General features: G+C 42.3%; 2 pseudogenes; both read right to left on the bottom strand.

Annotated features, from left to right (window-relative positions):
* Positions 1-1,891: 1,891 nt before the first annotated feature.
* Positions 1,892-3,300, bottom strand: LOC144706549 (expansin-A10 pseudogene; annotated as a pseudogene).
* An 8,411-nt stretch (positions 3,301-11,711) lies between these two features.
* Positions 11,712-13,273, bottom strand: LOC144706529 (expansin-A10-like; annotated as a pseudogene).
* Positions 13,274-19,370: the final 6,097 nt, after the last annotated feature.

Raw genomic sequence — 19,370 nt, 5'->3', positions numbered from 1 at the left:
GAATGAACTAAATATTTGTGCAATAGCTGTAAATTCTAATTTTTGCACATTATGGTTATTTTTTACTAAACTCCTTGACTTCTTTGAAGTCAATAAATTGTATTGCTGATGCGTATTCTATAGTTTCACATGTGCAGAATTTGTATGAATGAGAAGATGGTAATTCTTAAAGAGTTGGAAATTTTTTGAGAGTTGAGTAATTCTCAATAGGGGCAAGAAAGGTGCAAAAGGTGCTGTGGGCCTACAAAAGAGAGGTCTGAGGAAACGGGCCACAACCTGGCATGCCCATTGGGCTTCAAAAGACTTACAAAGAAAGAAGCTAAAGATTACTACGGAAGCTCTAAATCAATGGATAAAAAGAGGCAAAAGGGCAAGAAAAGAGCATAGAACATGCCCAAAGTGGTATTTTAGTATTTGTTCCAATGTATAAATATGCTGTTTTCTCCTTCATTTCTCGTTCTGGAGGTGCTCTAGCAAGTGGCTGGCTTGCAAGATAAGGCATATTTCAGAATCCAGGTTGTTCTACATGCTTAATGTAAGGTTATTGAAGTTTTCTCTTAGCCACATCTATTGAATGCATTGAGAAATGCCTTATCCTGGAAAAATCTAAGGACTCAGACTTGAGAGGAAGCATTGAGGGCTCAGTAAACTTCCACTGAGGTTTTTAAGAACTTAGGTCTACATTTTCCCATGATTATCTATCCATCGTCCCTTTAAAACAACACTTTCTCACTCTAAACACTCATTTTTCCATACTTTCTCTCTCTAGAATCCACCCTTTCTGTACCTAGACTTCATCCATAGGCCAAGTTCATCCTCCCCAATTTCATAGAAAAATCTCCTTCATTTGCACTTTCAAATTCCATCTCAAACTCCTTCTACCCTCTTCTTCATTTTATCTCTCTATCTCCTCATTTGGACCTTTTCTCTCCCTAAAACCGTTTCGTTCTCTCTAAATCCATCTCTATTGCTCTCTAGACTCTGCTGCTCTCTCCACTTCGTCCCTAGAAACTTTTCATTAAAATTTTCACTTTTGAACCTTTCAAACTCAAATTATTTCTATCTTCGCTGTCCTTGTCCATTGGTGTGCACTGCACGGCAGCACGCGTGCGCTAGCGAGCACACTTGCCCGCCGGTCACGCGCGCTCGCCACAGCTGCACCCACCGGGCACGGAGGTATCAACAGTGAGCACTTACTTGATTTTTGGTAAGTCCAAAAGAGGTCAACCAGTTTGAACTGGTCCGAAACTGGATCGAACAAGGTCGAACCCGCCATATAAAAACCGAAAAAAAAACAATAAAATTATATTCATTGATTAAAAGAATATATAATCCCACCACCGCTCTGCCACCGTTGTGTTGATGCTCCAACGTCGCTTCACCACCGCCGCGTCTCTGCTCTGCCGCCACTCTACCAACGCCACCGCCGCAGTCGCCCCCAGTGATCGCCGGAGCAGGTAATTTCTGTTTTTTAGCATTTAAAATTATAAAATTAATGTCAGAAAAAAATTAATAAAATGCCATCAAATACAAAAAACAAAATTACACTTCGTCCTAGGGGTGTAATAGATTATTTAAACCCTTCACAACCATGATTTATTTTTATTTGAGTGATATTAAACACGTAAATTACATGAGAGTAGGCCGTTTAGGTTTTGAGGGTTTTTTCCCATTCTATGTCTAATTATATGTTTTCCACTAGGTTTCCTTGGTCTTCTGCATACTTTGAATTGTCGATAGAAGGGCATTTAAATTTGGAAGGACATTTGTTTATTCAATAGATACGATGTTTTCTGCTGACGCAATTTCTTTTCTTTCACTTTCTTCTACCACTAAAGATCACCCCTTCAGCTTGGGCCCTGCCAATGGCGGCAGGGCCAGCCGAGGCACCCATTCCATGAATAATACAAATCGGTAAAACAGTTTAAAGTGTATGCAGGCGGGCTCCAGACGTGGCGCCGCAGCCCGAACCGGCTAGAACTGGTTGCCCTCGAAGGTCTGGCCAAAGGACCAGCCGCGAGGGGCGACGTCGTAGCTGACGACCGTCCTTCCGTCGCTGGTGGTGACCTTGAAGGAGAGGCTCTGGCTACCGAGGTTGGCGTTGCTTTGCCAGTTCTGGCCCCAGTTGCGAGAGGGCCTGCCAGTCGGAGGTGGGAGTCTTCAAGGCAACGGCGACGACGTCGCCAGCGCCTCCGACGTTGGTGACGAGAACGAGGTTGAAGAAGCTGTGGCCGTTGACGGTGAAGCGGATTCCGCCGGACTTCACGCAGGGGACGCGCTGGTAGGCGACGGGGACGATGCCGGCGCGGTACTGGGCGATTTTGAGGAAGGCGGGCTGGGCTAAGTCGAAGTGCTCGCGCGGGGTTGCACCAGCCGCCGTTGTCGCTGGGGATGGAAGGTTGGGCGGGCAGAAGTTGGTGGCCGTGACGGTGATGGTTCCGGGTAAGCACCATTTTGGGTCGCCGGCGCACTTGATCGTGTAGCAGGATCCGCAGCTCAGCCCGTTGTTGAACAGCGCCGTGCTTAGCGCCGCCGTGTTCGTCCCATAACCCTGGCTGTATAGGTTTCCGTATCAGCATGCCCCACCTGCATCATTATCCAATTTTTAGTTCAGTTTTCTTCCTCTGTGTCTATCTCTGTCTTTACACCCTCACTCTCTCTTTACAAATCTCTGCACCTATCTCTCCTCTACAACTCTCTACATATATCAGTCTCTAGTACTCTCTCCCTTTATATTTCTCTACGTCCCTCCATTGCTCTCCCTCTATCTCTTTTACAACTCTGTACAGCTCGCTATCTCTCGTTACAGTTCTCTACATTTATTTACTTTTCTAGAACTCTAAAACTCGAGAACTCTTTTTGGGTCATGATTTTCTAGAGAAGCGATGTGGAGATTCATCTCTTCTCTTTGTTTTTCTCTCCGTCCATCTATCTCTCTTCCTCTCTGCCACTCAGTCACTCCCTCGTTATGTTTATTGGGTACCGATGTCTCTCCATCTAGCTACCCAATTTTTTATCATCTCTTTATTTACTTGCCTATCTGTCTCTGGCAACCGAAGCTGAGAGAGAGAAAAGGATCGATCCCTCACAGAAACTGGCGATCTGTCCATCTCTCTTCTCATGCGCATCTCGTTATCTATCTCTCCAAGGAGAGGGGAAATACGTACCCATTGTGCCGGAGGCGTCGCCGCCGCCGTAGAAGGTGGCGTGGGCGTTCTGCCAGCCGCCCTGGGCGGCGCTCGGCCGGAGAACCGTCGCGAAGAGGAGAACGCCGAGTACGAAGCCCGCCGCTGGTGCCATGGCTGGATGTGTAGAGAGAAAACCTGGCTTGTTTCTGCCTTCTTCTTTCCTGAGTTAGAGAGCGAGATGTAGAGCTGTAAGAGAGAAGAAGAGCTGTAGAGAGAAGAAGAGCTGTAGAGAGATAAAGAGCTGTAGAGAGATAAAGAGCTGAAGAGAGAAGTTGATGATGGGCTGTGGAGGGGAGGTCGGTTGTTTTATAAAGGAGAAGGAGCCTGGGCGGTGGGTCCTATGCAAATACTTTAGCGGTTTTCTAGTTGGGAGATCATAAGATTGTCTTTCTTGGTTGGGCCCACCAGGAACATGGGCTGGCTTGTTGCCGATGTGGACCGCCGCGGGAGACCAGCGTTGAAGCGGTTTTGTCTCTCTCTCCTCACTCCCTCTCACCATCTCTCCTCTCTCCTCTGCCCCTCTCTCTCCTTCTCTTCCCCTCTCTCTCCCCTCCCCCCTTCTATCTCTCTCCCCTTCTGTCTCCTTTTCCTCTCTCTCTCTCTTCCCCTCTCCCCCCCTCTATCTCCCTCCCCCTACCTTTCTCTCCCTTCTATCTCCTTCTTTTCCTCTCTCTCTCTATCCCCTTTCTTTAATCCACAAAACTAATCTCCATGTCCAAATCAGGGAGCAAATATTCCAGCTCGCATGTTACTCTATCTGTATAGATATCCAAAGTGAGTCTCTCCTTCGTGACAAAAAAAGAGACGTAGTCCGAGAGAGAAAGTGACGGTTGAAGATCCGGATCGTACGGCTAGACTTGGTGCATTGCATTAGACAGAGTTGATAACTTCCAGTTCGATGGTATTATCAAAACCATTTACTTTTAGAGAAATAGGTCGAGACCTTTGATATTTCTCCAATAAATGATCAGATTCCAAATTCAGAGAATACCAATAGTCAGGAAGTAGCTCCTAGGAAACGATATGGAGCAGCGGTGTTGTAGATAAATGGATAAGCTATAATCTAGGAAAGAAAATTCGACGAGGAAAGATAGAAAGAGATATAGAAGGATTAATAGTCACGACAAATAGATACCGGAGGATGGAGAGAGAGAGACATATAGATCGATACAGAAATAGATAAATAGAGAGAGAGAAAGAGAAAGAAATATAGATGGATAGGTTGATAGTTAGAGAGAGGAGAGAGAGAGAAACAGTGAGAGGAAGAGGAAGATAAAGAGATAGATACGTGGGTCGAGGCGAGATAGACAAGGAAAGATCAGGGAAGGTAGAGAGAGCAAAAGATATCTGTTTGTCACTTGCCAGAGAACGTGATATTGATACGGAGAGATAGAGAGATAGATTGAAACACATGGTGGACAAAATAGTCACGACAGGGAGGAGTCTGATGTAAGAGAGAGAAAACGACAGGGTTGAGACAAAATGTCGGTGTTGGTCTAGAGGGAGAGTGAGCAAATGATCAGTAGAGATAAGAGGGTATCGGTGAGAGAAAGAGATAGAGTGAAAAGAGGGTAGAGACGGAAAGAGAAATGCGCTCTTGTTTCAAAGCACCTGGTACTTAACCTGTAGAAATTTAAGCGAGACCGTCCCCTGTTGCAACCAGGAACATTCTTCCCACCAGCCTATCCATCATCTCTCGCATGCCCACGCAAACTTCTCAACAAGACCTTTGTGTGCCTGTTGTTGGGCCTCTATGCGTCCCTAGTGTGCGGGCCTCTCTATGCGCTTAGTGTGCCAGCGATTGGGTGAGAAGACAAAAATAAGGGGTGAATTATCCAATTCTAAACCCTTATCGTTGTTGATTTCAGCTTATGCAATACAATTTATAAAACCCTAACTTAAGACGTATAAAGGTAAGAGTAGGTATCGTCCAAGGGAAGCTAGTAGGGTAATTCAATTAGTGATCTAAAATGAATAATTTGACCCTAATTAGGGCTAATTTAATCTTCAATGAAGATCAAATCACTATAATTAGACGAAGAATTTGGAAAGGAGGGTAGAGGAGACGGGAAGAATAGAAGAGGTAAGGATCTCTAAATTGACTTCTTAGATCCAATAAAAGGGATCAAAGTAGTCACTTCAATGTCAATTCAATGTCAATTTGTTTTGGGGGGAACTGGTTATCCAAACTAACTTGCCACTTCTCATTAACTTACCCTAATCTTTCCCAGGAGTCAAATTCTTTTTTTTCTTTGATGATTTCTTTGTTTTTAAATGTGCAAGTGGAATAGTTATTTCAATTCAACAATCAATCCTATTTGGTACTTCAGTGTAAGGACTTGTGCATGCAGCTCAAGCCAAGCGATTTCGAGTATCATGCTAATATTAAGAACACCAATCAAGAGATTCATTAGAAAATAATCTAAATTACACGAAAAAATTTAAAAAATAAATACAAAGAAGCAAATATAGTTGATCTGGGCTGGTTCTCTTATCTGTCTTGCACATGTGAAACAGCCCCTTCCATAATGACCTCATCCATTTGAATTTCTATCTTTGTATTTAGGTTAAATGGTAAACACTGCCGTTTTACTCCCAACAAGTAATGATTCTTTCGCTCGATCTAGCCTTGATCTGAATGATCCAAACATAGAGATAGAGAGAAGAGGCCAATATGAGCAAACCCATAAATTGTGAACTCAAAACTACTCCAGGATTAAGAGCAATTAATAAATAAATATTGACCTATCTTAGCCATTGGATCAATATATCATTTTTTAATTAAATTTTGAATTACACGCAATGTTGTGTCGCTTCCTGATGGGCTGGAAAATTTTAACTGCATTTTGGCCGGTTCTGTCTCGCTGCGCCGTGTGCCCCGAGGAAATAAAAAATAAATAAAATACGTATCAATTTGCACTTACCTGTGCGCTTTTACCGGAGGCAACCTATCTGGTGTTGCAACGTCATCTCATGTGTGTGCATCTTTGTATGCAGACCACGGGCGGTGCACTTAGCGCCTCAAAAGATGCCTCTACCGATTGCATTTAAGTCGCCGGATTCTTTTTGAACCATCGAGATTTTATCGCGTGGGCCCACTAAAAAACTGACGCCACCAAACAATAATAGGAGATAGGCCCCTCTAATAACTTTCATATTAAGTATGCTAATATGATTATATTTAGATGTCTATTTGCATTGGATCACTCATATTTGCGTGTAATCAAGCTAAAAAATGATTTCATCTATTTTTAGAATGAATTCCTGACTTTTCTACATTTTTGTGTCTTTCGTGGAAATTTTCTTACGAGCGATTTTCAAAGAATATAATTTTTGAGACAGAATATGATTTTTTCTAGAACTTTCAGAAGGCGACAAATCCTAGTCCTTGCAGAAGATTGGGGCCAGCCACTCATTAGCTAAGTTAACGATAGGCATCAGCCAATCATTACCCAGCCAATCATTGCTTCGCAATTTGCGAACCGATGATTGCACTTATGACTGACAGGTTTTTTTGGGACCACACATTTTTTGCATTAGATGACATGTGGACCAAGGCACAAAGGGACAAAACATACTTTTTATTTCTTTTTTTCTTTGAAATGGCACGAGCGATGTGGTGCGCTCGTGTCCACTTATTTTAAACAAAAGAAAAAAAAAATGAGAAAGAGGGTTTTGCGGCGCGCACTGACGTGCCGCCAGGTCATACTCGAGAAAGAGTCTTTCTTTCTTTTTTTATTTATTATTTCACTCTTTCTGTTTATCATTTTTTGGTACATTGGACTCCAAAAAGCGCATTCACGGAATACAAATGCACAGAATTTCAAGCGCTTTGACTTCTTAACGGAAGTGCACGATGAGGAAGCTGGGGAGGAGAAAGAAAGAATCAAGGCCTAGGATTGGCTGAAATGTTCAGCCCTGCTTCAAACAGCCATAACGTTTGATCTACAACTCAGATTGAGCTGAAATGTTCAGCCCTGCTTCGTCTTCTTCTCCTCCTTTCATCCATATCTCGTGATGTATAAATAGAGGCCTGGATCACTGTAAAATTCATCTTGAACTTGCTTTCTACCTGTGTGGGCTGATTGAAAGATAGTGAGTTTTGAGATCCATCAAGTGTGTTCTTGGTGTCCTGGGTGTGTGGGCAGAAGCATTGGAGAAGAGGGTGAGCTTACTAGCCCTCATAAATTGCCCTGATCCTGGAAAAACGTAAGGATCTAAGGTAAGCGTCTTACTTACGTTGTTTATTTTCCGATATCATAGTTAGCGTAATTAGGCTTTATCGTATTCTTTTCACTTACATTTTACTTTCTTGTATCCTCGCACTGCCTCCCTATCCTGTCCATTTTACTTTATTTCACTACCATCCTTCACACACTGCCCACCATCGTGTCCTCCAGATTACCTAACTCATGCCCATGCCGCTTCGCATAATTCATGTTCGCTTACTCTTTTCTTTACTAAATAAATGAGCATATAACTTATATCCTTTTACTCGAGATCCCTTGCTCACATACTCTACTTTCCTTTTCATCTCTTTTCCCATGGATCATCGCTATAATAAGAACTTAATTCCTTAATCAGTGTTCCATGGGGACACGGTCCATACTCATCACTAACTAAATATTCTTAAGTAAGCACCATTAAATATAACTTTTATTGAATAATCTCAATTACCAACGATGAATTAACACCCCTAAGTTTGAGATTATCACCATATGTTTCTCTCTCCTCCATATTTCCCTAAGAAAAACCATAGAAAAATTGAGATTAATTCGACAAGACCCCGCAATTATTTTTATTCAACCGCATGAAAAGTAGCTTTTTAAGCGCAATTTGTAACCACAATTTAAAAGAGTCCCTCTCACTTTAGAAATTACTTTAAACTCCCAAATTGCTTATGATTATATCCTTTTCTACTTAAAAATTCATTTCTTCCTCGAAACAATTCCACACAAATTCAATAAAATTCTAGAAAAATCTAGAATGTTCAGTAATTCATCCAACGTCAATTGACATTAAAATTATTTTTTAAACCTGCATTTCCATTTAAGCAGAGTTATTCCAAGCTTAAATAAGTTCCATAAAATTCTTAAATAAACATGAAATTAGAATAAAATCAGAATTCACTTGGAATAATAATTAACATGTAAATATATGATAACAAGTCTATTTTAAACTCTTTAGATGAAGAAACTTATGCTAGTAAATTGAATTAAACACCAAATTTAGGGTGTTTTCAGTGGGCTCCTTGTGTGGCCGTGCTCGATGGCTACTGGCTAAAGTCAGTGTCATGAACTCGCTGGCTGGTGACTCGCTGGACTACTGGCGTGTTTCTTAATTCAACTAGCCGCTAGAATACTTTTTTTTTGTTCTTCTTGTTTTTCACTTAAAGTTTACTGGACTAATAATTCCAAAACATTTTTCGACATGAGATAAACTCTAGTCTTAAAGCACTATTTAGGATTTTAGGGAGAACAAATGGTCATGTTGAAGATTTTTAAGAACAAATATATGGAAGGAAATTTATAGAAAAATAGATATAAAAATAATAAAGTAATTCTAAAATGTGTATATTTTTAGTACTAAAAATCACTTTATCACATGTGTCTATTATTGTTGTCGGACCATCAATCAGAAGCACCCCACAAGCACACCAAACGCTCTGACTCAAGGGCTGAAAAACTTAAAAACAAAGCTAGAAGCACAGTTTAAATAGCATAAAGTGTAGTGGCAAGCGTCTTTTATGTTAATTGAAAACACAAAATTACACGTGAGTAAAATCAAGTAGAACGCTCTGAACTTATGCTTAAAAACAAAGTGTAGTGGCGTGTGGAGTTCGAATCCACAAGGAATGGGGCATAACAATGTCAAACATTCTGAGGTAATTCAGAAAATTAGATGAATAAATGAGGTTGGCTGAGATATATGAATCATGTATTTAGGAAGAAACTGGACTAGCTTTGCAACAAGTCTAAGATCTGATAATTACGAGTAAATTGAGGACAAGTCGAGGTAGAAATATAGAGAGAGCAAAGGTGATTAAGGTCTAATTATTACACCAAAAAGGTTTGGCAAGCACAGATATGATCTCTTTAAGAAATCAATGACAAGTTTTAGAGGGGATAACAGCCCGCCAAACTCCATACTCCAAAGCTACTGGGAGGATGGACATGTGCCTATGGATCTCACTATGCACATATATCATATGTCAATATTCTCTCAGCAATTCAATATGGACAGAACTGCCCAAATTGAGCCATATGGGCAATCAAAAATGAGTAGGGTGAAAATGTTGGGCGGGTGATCCTCTGCTGTACAATCTGACTCAAAGCGTCCTTAGGCAGCCATATTGCACAGAAAAAGTAATTGGATGAGGGAGAAATAGCGGGTGGCCTTTCTCACCATACGATCTAGACGGAATGTCCAGATCGCACCACATGTTCTAGGAAAAAAAGGATTACGCATTAGTCTCACAAGGGTTATTTGAAAGGATTATAACTATATAATATATGTGCGCTGCATAAGATATTTAAAAAATTATATCGAGATGTCACCGCTCTTGCATGCTAATAACATGATAAACCCGTGTATATTTCCATACGTTTAGGATTTTTGGTATTATTAACTTATCATTTTATCACTTGAATGAACTAAATATTTGTGCAATAGCTGTAAATTCTAATTTTTGCACATTATGGTTATTTTTTACTAAACTCCTTGACTTCTTTGAAGTCAATAAATTGTATTGCTGATGCGTATTCTATAGTTTCACATGTGCAGAATTTGTATGAATGAGAAGATGGTAATTCTTAAAGAGTTGGAAATTTTTTGAGAGTTGAGTAATTCTCAATAGGGGCAAGAAAGGTGCAAAAGGTGCTGTGGGCCTACAAAAGAGAGGTCTGAGGAAACGGGCCACAACCTGGCATGCCCATTGGGCTTCAAAAGACTTACAAAGAAAGAAGCTAAAGATTACTACGGGAAGCTCTAAATCAATGGATAAAAAGAGGCAAAAGGCAAGAAAAGAGCATAGAACATGCCCAAAGTGGTATTTTAGTATTTGTTCCAATGTATAAATATGCTGTTTTCTCCTTCATTTCCCCTCGTTCTGGAGGTGCTCTAGCAAGTGGCTGGCTAGCAAGATAAGGCATATTTCAGAATCCAGGTTGTTCTACATGCTTAATGTGAGGTTATTGAAGTTTTCTCTTAGCCACATCTATTGAATGCATTGAGAAATGCCTTATCCTGGAAAAATCTAAGGACTCAGACTTGAGAGGAAGCATTGAGGGCTCAGTAAACTTCCACTGAGGTTTTTAAGAACTTAGGTCTACATTTTCCCATGATTATCTATCCATCGTCCCTTTAAAACAACACTTTCTCACTCTAAACACTCATTTTTCCATACTTTCTCTCTAGAATCCACCCTTTCTGTACCTAGACTTCATCCATAGGCCAAGTTCATCCTCCCCAATTTCATAGAAAAATCTCCTTCATTTGCACTTTCAAATTCCATCTCAAACTCCTTCTACCCTCTTCTTCATTTTATCTCTCTATCTCCTCATTTGGACCTTTTCTCTCCCTAAAACCGTTTCGTTCTCTCTCTAAATCCATCTCTATTGCTCTCTAGACTCTGCTGCTCTCTCCACTTCGTCCCTAGAAACTTTTCATTAAAATTTTCACTTTTGAACCTTTCAAACTCAAATTATTTCTATCTTCGCTGTCCTTGTCCATGGGTTTGCACGGCACGTCAGCACGGTTTCGCTAGCGAGCACACTTGCCCGCCGGTCACGCGCGCTCGCCACAGCTGCACCCACCGGGCACGGAGGTATCAACAGTGAGCACTTACTTGATTTTTGGTAAGTCCAAAAGAGGTCAACCAGTTTGAACTGGTCCGAAACTGGATCGAACAAGGTCGAACCCGCCATATAAAAACCGAAAAAAAAACAATAAAATTATATTCATTGATTAAAAGAATATATAATCCCACCACCGCTCTGCCACCGTTGTGTTGATGCTCCAACGTCGCTTCACCACCGCCGCGTCTCTGCTCTGCCGCCACTCTACCAACGCCACCGCCGCAGTCGCCCCCAGTGATCGCCGGAGCAGGTAATTTCTGTTTTTTAGCATTTAAAATTATAAAATTAATGTCAGAAAAAAATTAATAAAATGCCATCAAATACAAAAAACAAAATTACACTTCGTCCTAGGGGTGTAATAGATTATTTAAACCCTTCACAACCATGATTTATTTTTATTTGAGTGATATTAAACACGTAAATTACATGAGAGTAGGCCGTTTAGGTTTTGAGGGTTTTTTCCCATTCTATGTCTAATTATATGTTTTCCACTAGGTTTCCTTGGTCTTCTGCATACTTTGAATTGTCGATAGAAGGGCATTTAAATTTGGAAGGACATTTGTTTATTCAATAGATACGATGTTTTCTGCTGACGCAATTTCTTTTCTTTCACTTTCTTCTACCACTAAAGATCACCTTCAGCTTGGGCCCTGCCAATGGCGGCAGGGCCAGCCGAGGGCACCCATTCCATGAATAATACAAATCGGTAAAACAGTTTAAAGTGTATGCAGGCGGGCTCCAGACGTGGCGCCGCAGCCCGAACCGGCTAGAACTGGTTGCCCTCGAAGGTCTGGCCAAAGGACCAGCCGCGAGGGGCGACGTCGTAGCTGACGACCGTCCTTCCGTCGCTGGTGGTGACCTTGAAGGAGAGGCTCTGGCTACCGAGGTTGGCGTTGCTTTGCCAGTTCTGGCCCCAGTTGCGAGAGGGCCTGCCAGTCGGAGGTGGGAGTCTTCAAGGCAACGGCGACGACGTCGCCAGCGCCTCCGACGTTGGTGACGAGAACGAGGTTGAAGAAGCTGTGGCCGTTGACGGTGAAGCGGATTCCGCCGGACTTCACGCAGGGGACGCGCTGGTAGGCGACGGGGACGATGCCGGCGCGGTACTGGGCGATTTTGAGGAAGGCGGGCTGGGCTAAGTCGAAGTGCTCGCGCGGGGTTGCACCAGCCGCCGTTGTCGCTGGGGATGGAAGGGTTGGGCGGGCAGAAGTTGGTGGCCGTGACGGTGATGGTTCCGGGTAAGCACCATTTTGGGTCGCCGGCGCACTTGATCGTGTAGCAGGATCCGCAGCTCAGCCTGTTGTTGAACAGCGCCGTGCTTAGCGCCGCCGTGTTCGTCCCATAACCCTGGCTGTATAGGTTTCCGTATCCGCATGCCCCACCTGCATCATTATCCAATTTTTAGTTCAGTTTTCCTCTGTGTCTATCTCTGTCTTTACACCCCTCACTCTCTCTTTACAAATCTCTGCACCTATCTCTCCCTCTACAACTCTCTACATATATCAGTCTCTAGTACTCTCTCCTTTATATTTCTCTACGTCCCTCCATTGCTCTCCTCTATCTCTTTTACAACTCTGTACAGCTCGCTATCTCTCGTTACAGTTCTCTACATTTATTTACTTTTCTAGAACTCTAAAACTCGAGAACTCTTTTGGGTCGCGATTTTCTAGAGAAGCGATGCGGAGATTCATCTCTTCTCTTTGTTTTTCTCTCCGTCCATCTATCTCTCTTCCTCTCTGCCACTCAGTCACTCCTCGTTATGTTTATTGGGTACCGATGTCTCTCCATCTAGCTACCCAATTTTTTATCATCTCTTTATTTACTTGCCTATCTGTCTCTGGCAACCGAAGCTGAGAGAGAGAAAAGGATCGATCCCTCACAGAAACTGGCGATCTGTCCATCTCTCTTCTCATGCGCATCTCGTTATCTATCTCTCCAAGGAGAGGGAAATACGTACCCATTGTGCCGGAGGCGTCGCCGCCGCCGTAGAAGGTGGCGTGGGCGTTCTGCCAGCCGCCCTGGGCGGCGCTCGACCGGAGAACCGTCGCGAAGAGGAGAACGCCGAGTACGAAGCCCGCCGCTGGTGCCATGGCTGGATGTGTAGAGAGAAAACCTGGCTTGTTTCTGCCTTCTTCTTTCCTGAGTTAGAGAGCGAGATGTAGAGCTGTAAGAGAGAAGAAGAGCTGTAGAGAGAAGAAGAGCTGTAGAGAGATAAAGAGCTGTAGAGAGATAAAGAGCTGAAGAGAGAAGTTGATGATGGGCTGTGGAGGGGAGGTCGGTTGTTTTTATAAAGGGAGAAGGGAGCCTGGGCGGTGGGTCCTATGCAAATACTTTAGCGGTTTTCTCTAGTTGGGAGATCATAAGATTGTCTTTCTTGGTTGGGCCCACCAGGAACATGGGCTGGCTTGTTGCCGATGTGGACCGCCGCCGGAGACCAGCGTTGAAGCGGTTTTCTCTCTCTCTCCTCACTCCCTCTCACCATCTCTCCCTCTCTCCTCTGCCCCCCTCTCTCCTTCTCTTCCCTCTCTCTCTCCCCTCTCCCCCTTCTATCTCTCCCCTTCTGTCTCCTTTTCCTCTCTCTCTCTCTTCCCCTCTCCCCCCCTCTATCTCCCTCCCCCTACCTTTCTCTCCCTTCTATCTCCTTCTTTTCCTCTCTCTCTCTATCCCCTTTCTTTAATCCACAAAACTAATCTCCATGTCCAAATCAGGGAGCAAATATTCCAGCTCGCATGTTACTCTATCTGTATAGATATCCAAAGTGAGTCTCTCCTTCGTGACAAAAAAAGAGACGTAGTCCGAGAGAAAGTGACGGTTGAAGATCCGGATCGTACGGCTAGACTTGGTGCATTGCATTAGACAGAGTTGATAACTTCCAGTTCGATGGTATTATCAAAACCATTTACTTTTAGAGAAATAGGTCGAGACCTTTGATATTTCTCCAATAAATGATCAGATTCCAAATTCAGAGAATACCAATAGTCAGGAAGTAGCTCCTAGGAAACGATATGGAGCAGCGGTGTTGTAGATAAATGGATAAGCTATAATCTAGGAAAGAAAATTCGACGAGGAAAGATAGAAAGAGATATAGAAGGATTAATAGTCACGACAAATAGATACCGGAGGATGGAGAGAGAGAGACATATAGATCGATACAGAAATAGATAAATAGAGAGAGAGAAAGAGAAAGAAATATAGATGGATAGGTTGATAGTTAGAGAGAGGGAGAGAGAGAGAAACAGTGAGAGGAAGAGGAAGATAAAGAGATAGATACGTGGGTCGAGGCGAGATAGACAAGGAAAGATCAGGGAAGGTAGAGAGAGCAAAAGATATCTGTTTGTCACTTGCCAGAGAACGTGATATTGATACGGAGAGATAGAGAGATAGATTGAAACACATGGTGGACAAAATAGTCACGACAGGGAGGAGTCTGATGTAAGAGAGAGAAAACGACAGGGTTGAGACAAAATGTCGGTGTTGGTCTAGAGGGAGAGTGAGCAAATGATCAGTAGAGATAAGAGGGTATCGGTGAGAGAAAGAGATAGAGTGAAAAGAGGGTAGAGACGGAAAGAGAAATGCGCTCTTGTTTCAAAGCACCTGGTACTTAACCTGTAGAAATTTAAGCGAGACCGTCCCCTGTTGCAACCAGGAACATTCTTCCCACCAGCCTATCCATCATCTCTCGCATGCCCACGCAAACTTCTCAACAAGACCTTTGTGTGCCTGTTGTTGGGCCTCTATGCGTCCCTAGTGTGCGGGCCTCTCTATGCGCTTAGTGTGCCAGCGATTGGGTGAGAAGACAAAAATGAGGGGTGAATTATCCAATTCTAAACCCTTATCGTTGTTGATTTCAGCTTATGCAATACAATTTATAAAACCCTAACTTAAGACGTATAAAGGTAAGAGTAGGTACCGTCCAAGGGAAGCTACTAGGGTAATTCAATTAGTGACCTAAAACGAATAATTTGACCCTAATTAGGGCTAATTTAATCTTCAATGAAGATCAAATCACTATAATTAGACGAAGAATTTGGAAAGGAGGGTAGAGGAGACGGGAAGAATAGAAGAGGTAAGGATCTCTAAATTGACTTCTTAGATCCAATAAAAGGGATCAAAGTAGTCACTTCAATGTCAATTCAATGTCAATTTGTTTTGGGGGGAACTGGTTATCCAAACTAACTTGCCACTTCTCATTAACTTACCCTAATCTTTCCCAGGAGTCAAATTCTTTTTTTTCTTTGATGATTTCTTTGTTTTTAAATGTGCAAGTGGAATAGTTATTTCAATTCAACAATCAATCCTATTTGGTACTTCAGTGTAAGGACTTGTGCATGCAGCTCAAGCCAAGCGATTTCGAGTATCATGCTAATATTAAGAACACCAATCAAGAGATTCATTAGAAAATAATCTAAATTACACGAAAAATTTAAAAAATAAATACAAAGAAGCAAATATAGTTGATCTGGGCTGGTTCTCTTATCTGTCTTGCACATGTGAAACAGCCCCTTCCATAATGACCTCATCCATTTGAATTTCTATCTTTGTATTTAGGTTAAATGGTAAACACTGCCGTTTTACTCCCAACAAGTAATGATTCTTTCGCTCGATCTAGCCTTGATCTGAATGATCCAAACATAGAGATAGAGAGAAGAGGCCAATATGAGCAAACCCATAAATTGTGAACTCAAAACTACTCCAGGATTAAGAGCAATTAATAAATAAATATTGACCTATCTTAGCCATTGGATCAATATATCATTTTTTAATTAAATTTTGAATTACACGCAATGTTGTGTCGCTTCCTGATGGGCTGGAAAATTTTAACTGCATTTTGGCCGGTTCTGTCTCGCTGCGCCGTGTGCCCCGAGGAAATAAAAAATAAATAAAATACGTATCAATTTGCACTTACCTGTGCGCTTTTACCGGAGGCAACCTATCTGGTGTTGCAACGTCATCTCATGTGCGTGCATCTTTGTATGCAGACCACGGGCGGTGCACTTAGCGCCTCAAAAGATGCCTCTACCGATTGCATTTAAGTCGCCGGATTCTTTTTGAACCATCGAGATTTTATCGCGTGGGCCCACTAAAAAACTGACGCCACCAAACAATAATAGGAGATAGGCCCCTCTAATAACTTTCATATTAAGTATGCTAATATGATTATATTTAGATGTCTATTTGCATTGGATCACTCATATTTGCGTGTAATCAAGCTAAAAAATGATTTCATCTATTTTTAGAATGAATTCCTGACTTTTCTACATTTTTGTGTCTTTCGTGGAAATTTTCTTACGAGCGATTTTCAAAGAATATAATTTTTGAGACAGAATATGATTTTTTCTAGAACTTTCAGAAGGCGACAAATCCTAGTCCTTGCAGAAGATTGGGGCCAGCCACTCATTAGCTAAGTTAACGATAGGCATCAGCCAATCATTACCCAGCCAATCATTGCTTCGCAATTTGCGAACCGATGATTGCACTTATGACTGACAGGTTTTTTTGGGACCACACATTTTTTGCATTAGATGACATGTGGACCAAGGCACAAAGGGACAAAACATACTTTTTATTTCTTTTTTTCTTTGAAATGGCACGAGCGATGTGGTGCGCTCGTGTCCACTTATTTTAAACAAAAGAAAGAAAAAAATGAGAAAGAGGGTTTTGCGGCGCGCACTGACGTGCCGCCAGGTCATCCTCGAGAAAGAGTCTTTCTTTCTTTTTTTATTTATTATTTCACTCTTTCTGTTTATCATTTTTAGGTACATTGGACTCCAAAAAGCGCATTCACGGAATACAAAATGCACAGAATTTCAAGCGCTTTGACTTCTTAACGGAAGTGCACGATGAGGACGCTGGGGAGGAGAAGGAAAGAATCAAGGCGTAGGATTGGCTGAACTTCAAACAGCCATAACGTTTGATCTACAACTCAGATTGAGCTGAAATGTTCAGCCCTGCTTCGTCTTCTTCTCCTCCTTTCATCCATATCTCGTGATGTATAAGGGATAATCTTTGAGATGGTTTAATGGGTTTCTTGAGATGGCTGACTTGATCAGACTTGATTTGCTTCTGGTTGCCCAAAAGGATAGTGCAGAGATTTGGAGTGGGCATTAATAAGGCAATGCACTGCCAGTTTTCCAAACTTGTGTTGTTTTTTTCTACCGGTTAAAGGTGCGTCTGTCCCATGCTTCTATGCATTGATAGCTTACGTGTGTTCTCTCTCTCTCTCTCTCTCTCTCTCTCTCTCTCTCTCTCTCTCTCTCTCTCTCTCTCTCTCTCTCCCTCTCTCTCTCTCCCCGCACTCGCTCTCTCTCTCTCCCCGTCTCCCTCTCTCTCCACTCTCCCGCTCACCATCTCTCCCCCCCCCTCTCCCTCTCTCCTCTGCCCCCTCTCTCTCCTTCTCTTCCTCACTCCCTCCCCCTCTCCCCCCCTCTATCTCTATCCCCCTCCCTTTCTCTCCCCTTCTGTAGCCTTGTTTTCCTCTCTCTCTCTCCCTCTCCCCTCCTCTATCTCTCTCCCCCTCGCTTTCTCTCCCTTCTATCTCCTTCTTCTCCTCTCTCTATCTCCCTTTTCTTTAGTCCACAAAACTAATCTCCATGTCCAAATCAGGGAGCAAAATTCCAGCTCGCATGTTACTCTATCTGCATAGATATCCAAAGTGAGTCTCTCCTTCGTGACAAAAAAAGAGACGTAGTCCTAGAGAGAAAGTGATGGTTGAAGATCCGGATCGTACGGCTAGACTTGGTGCATTGCATTAGACAGCGTTGATAACTTCCAGTTCGATGGTATCATCAAAACCATTTACTTTTAGAGAAATAGGTCGAGACCTTTGATATTTCTCCGATAAATGATCAGATTCCAAATTCAGAGAATGCCAATAGTCAGGAGGTAGCTCCTAGGAAACGATATGGAGTAGCGGTGTTGTAGATAAATGGATATGCTATAATCTAGGAAAGAAAATTCAACGAGGAGAGACAGAGAGAGATATAGATGGATCAATAGTCACGACAAATAGACACCGGAGAATGGAGAGAGAGACATTAGATAGATACAGAAATACATAAATAGAGAGAGAGAGAAAGAGAAAGAAAAATAGATAGATAAATAGATAGATAGGTTCATAGTTAGAGAGAGGGAGAGAGAGAGACAGTGAGAGGAAGAGGAAGAGGAAGATAGAGAGATAGATACGTCGGTCGAAGCGAGATAGACAAGGAAAAATCAGGGAAGGTAGAGAAAGCAAAAGATATCGGTTTGCCATTTGCCAAAGAACGTGATATTGATACGGAGAGAGAGATAGATGGAAACACATGGTGGACAAAATAGTCACGACAGTGAGAAGTCTGATGTAAGAGAGAGAAACGACAGGGTTGAGACAAAATGTCGGTGTTGGCGTGGAGAGAAAGTGAGCAAATCATCAGAAGATATAAGAGGGTATAGAGAGAAAAGAGGGTAGAGACAGAAAGAGAAAGGCGGTCTTGTTTCAAAGCACCCGGTACTTGACCTGTAGAAATTTAAGCGAGACCGTCCCGTGTTGCAACCAAGAACATTCTTCCCACCAGCCTCTCCATCATCATAAACAAAACTCCTTCCCTGGATTCATAATAAACATGACGAACCCTTTACTTATTGAACCAACCTTTATAACGACATGCCTTGCGTAATCAGTCTAAAAGGGAAGGGCTGTGGAAAAGAGAAGAGAGAGCGGACAGGAGAGATGGATGTGAAAAGGGATTTTAAAATTTTAATCATGTTGTATTGCAGACGGAGAAAGAGTAAAAGAAAGAGAGAGATATAGGACAAGAGAGAGATAGAAAGGTAACTTTCATGCTATTGTATTGCGAACGGAGAGAACTAAAAGGAGAGAGAGAGAGAGAGAGAGAGAGAGAGAGAGAGAGAGAGACATCTGGATGAAAGTGAGTTTTCAGGCGATTGTATTTTAGACGAAAAGAGAGGAAAACTATGGGGAAAATAGCGGGTACGACGAAACTATAGTAGGCCCCACGGAAAACACCGAGCTTGTACCGTCAGTCTAGCAATAACTTTACTGCAACAGGCCCTACCCAACGGGGCCATCAATGTAGGCCCCGTGTGAAATCTTATGTTGGATACTGCAAGGAGAAGATGCTGAGACATCGGTTCTCCACGCGTCCAAATTTTGTGTTAATGCTATGGTTGACCTCATTACTCAGACGCCCACCCATAAGTTTGATACATAAATTGTGATGGAATGTATTTATTGGCTTGATTCTCTGAAATCTTTTGCGGTGGATATTGTAAGGATCTAATAACGACATATGAGTTATCCAAGATTTCAATCTTCTTTCTGTAATTATGT

Source organism: Wolffia australiana, chromosome 8 (assembly GCF_029677425.1).
Source record: "Wolffia australiana isolate 7733 chromosome 8, ASM2967742v1".
NCBI classification, from domain to species: Eukaryota; Viridiplantae; Streptophyta; class Magnoliopsida; order Alismatales; family Araceae; genus Wolffia; species Wolffia australiana.
The sequence above is the reverse complement of the archived record's forward strand: the minus strand, read 5'-3'. Positions and strand labels throughout refer to the sequence as shown.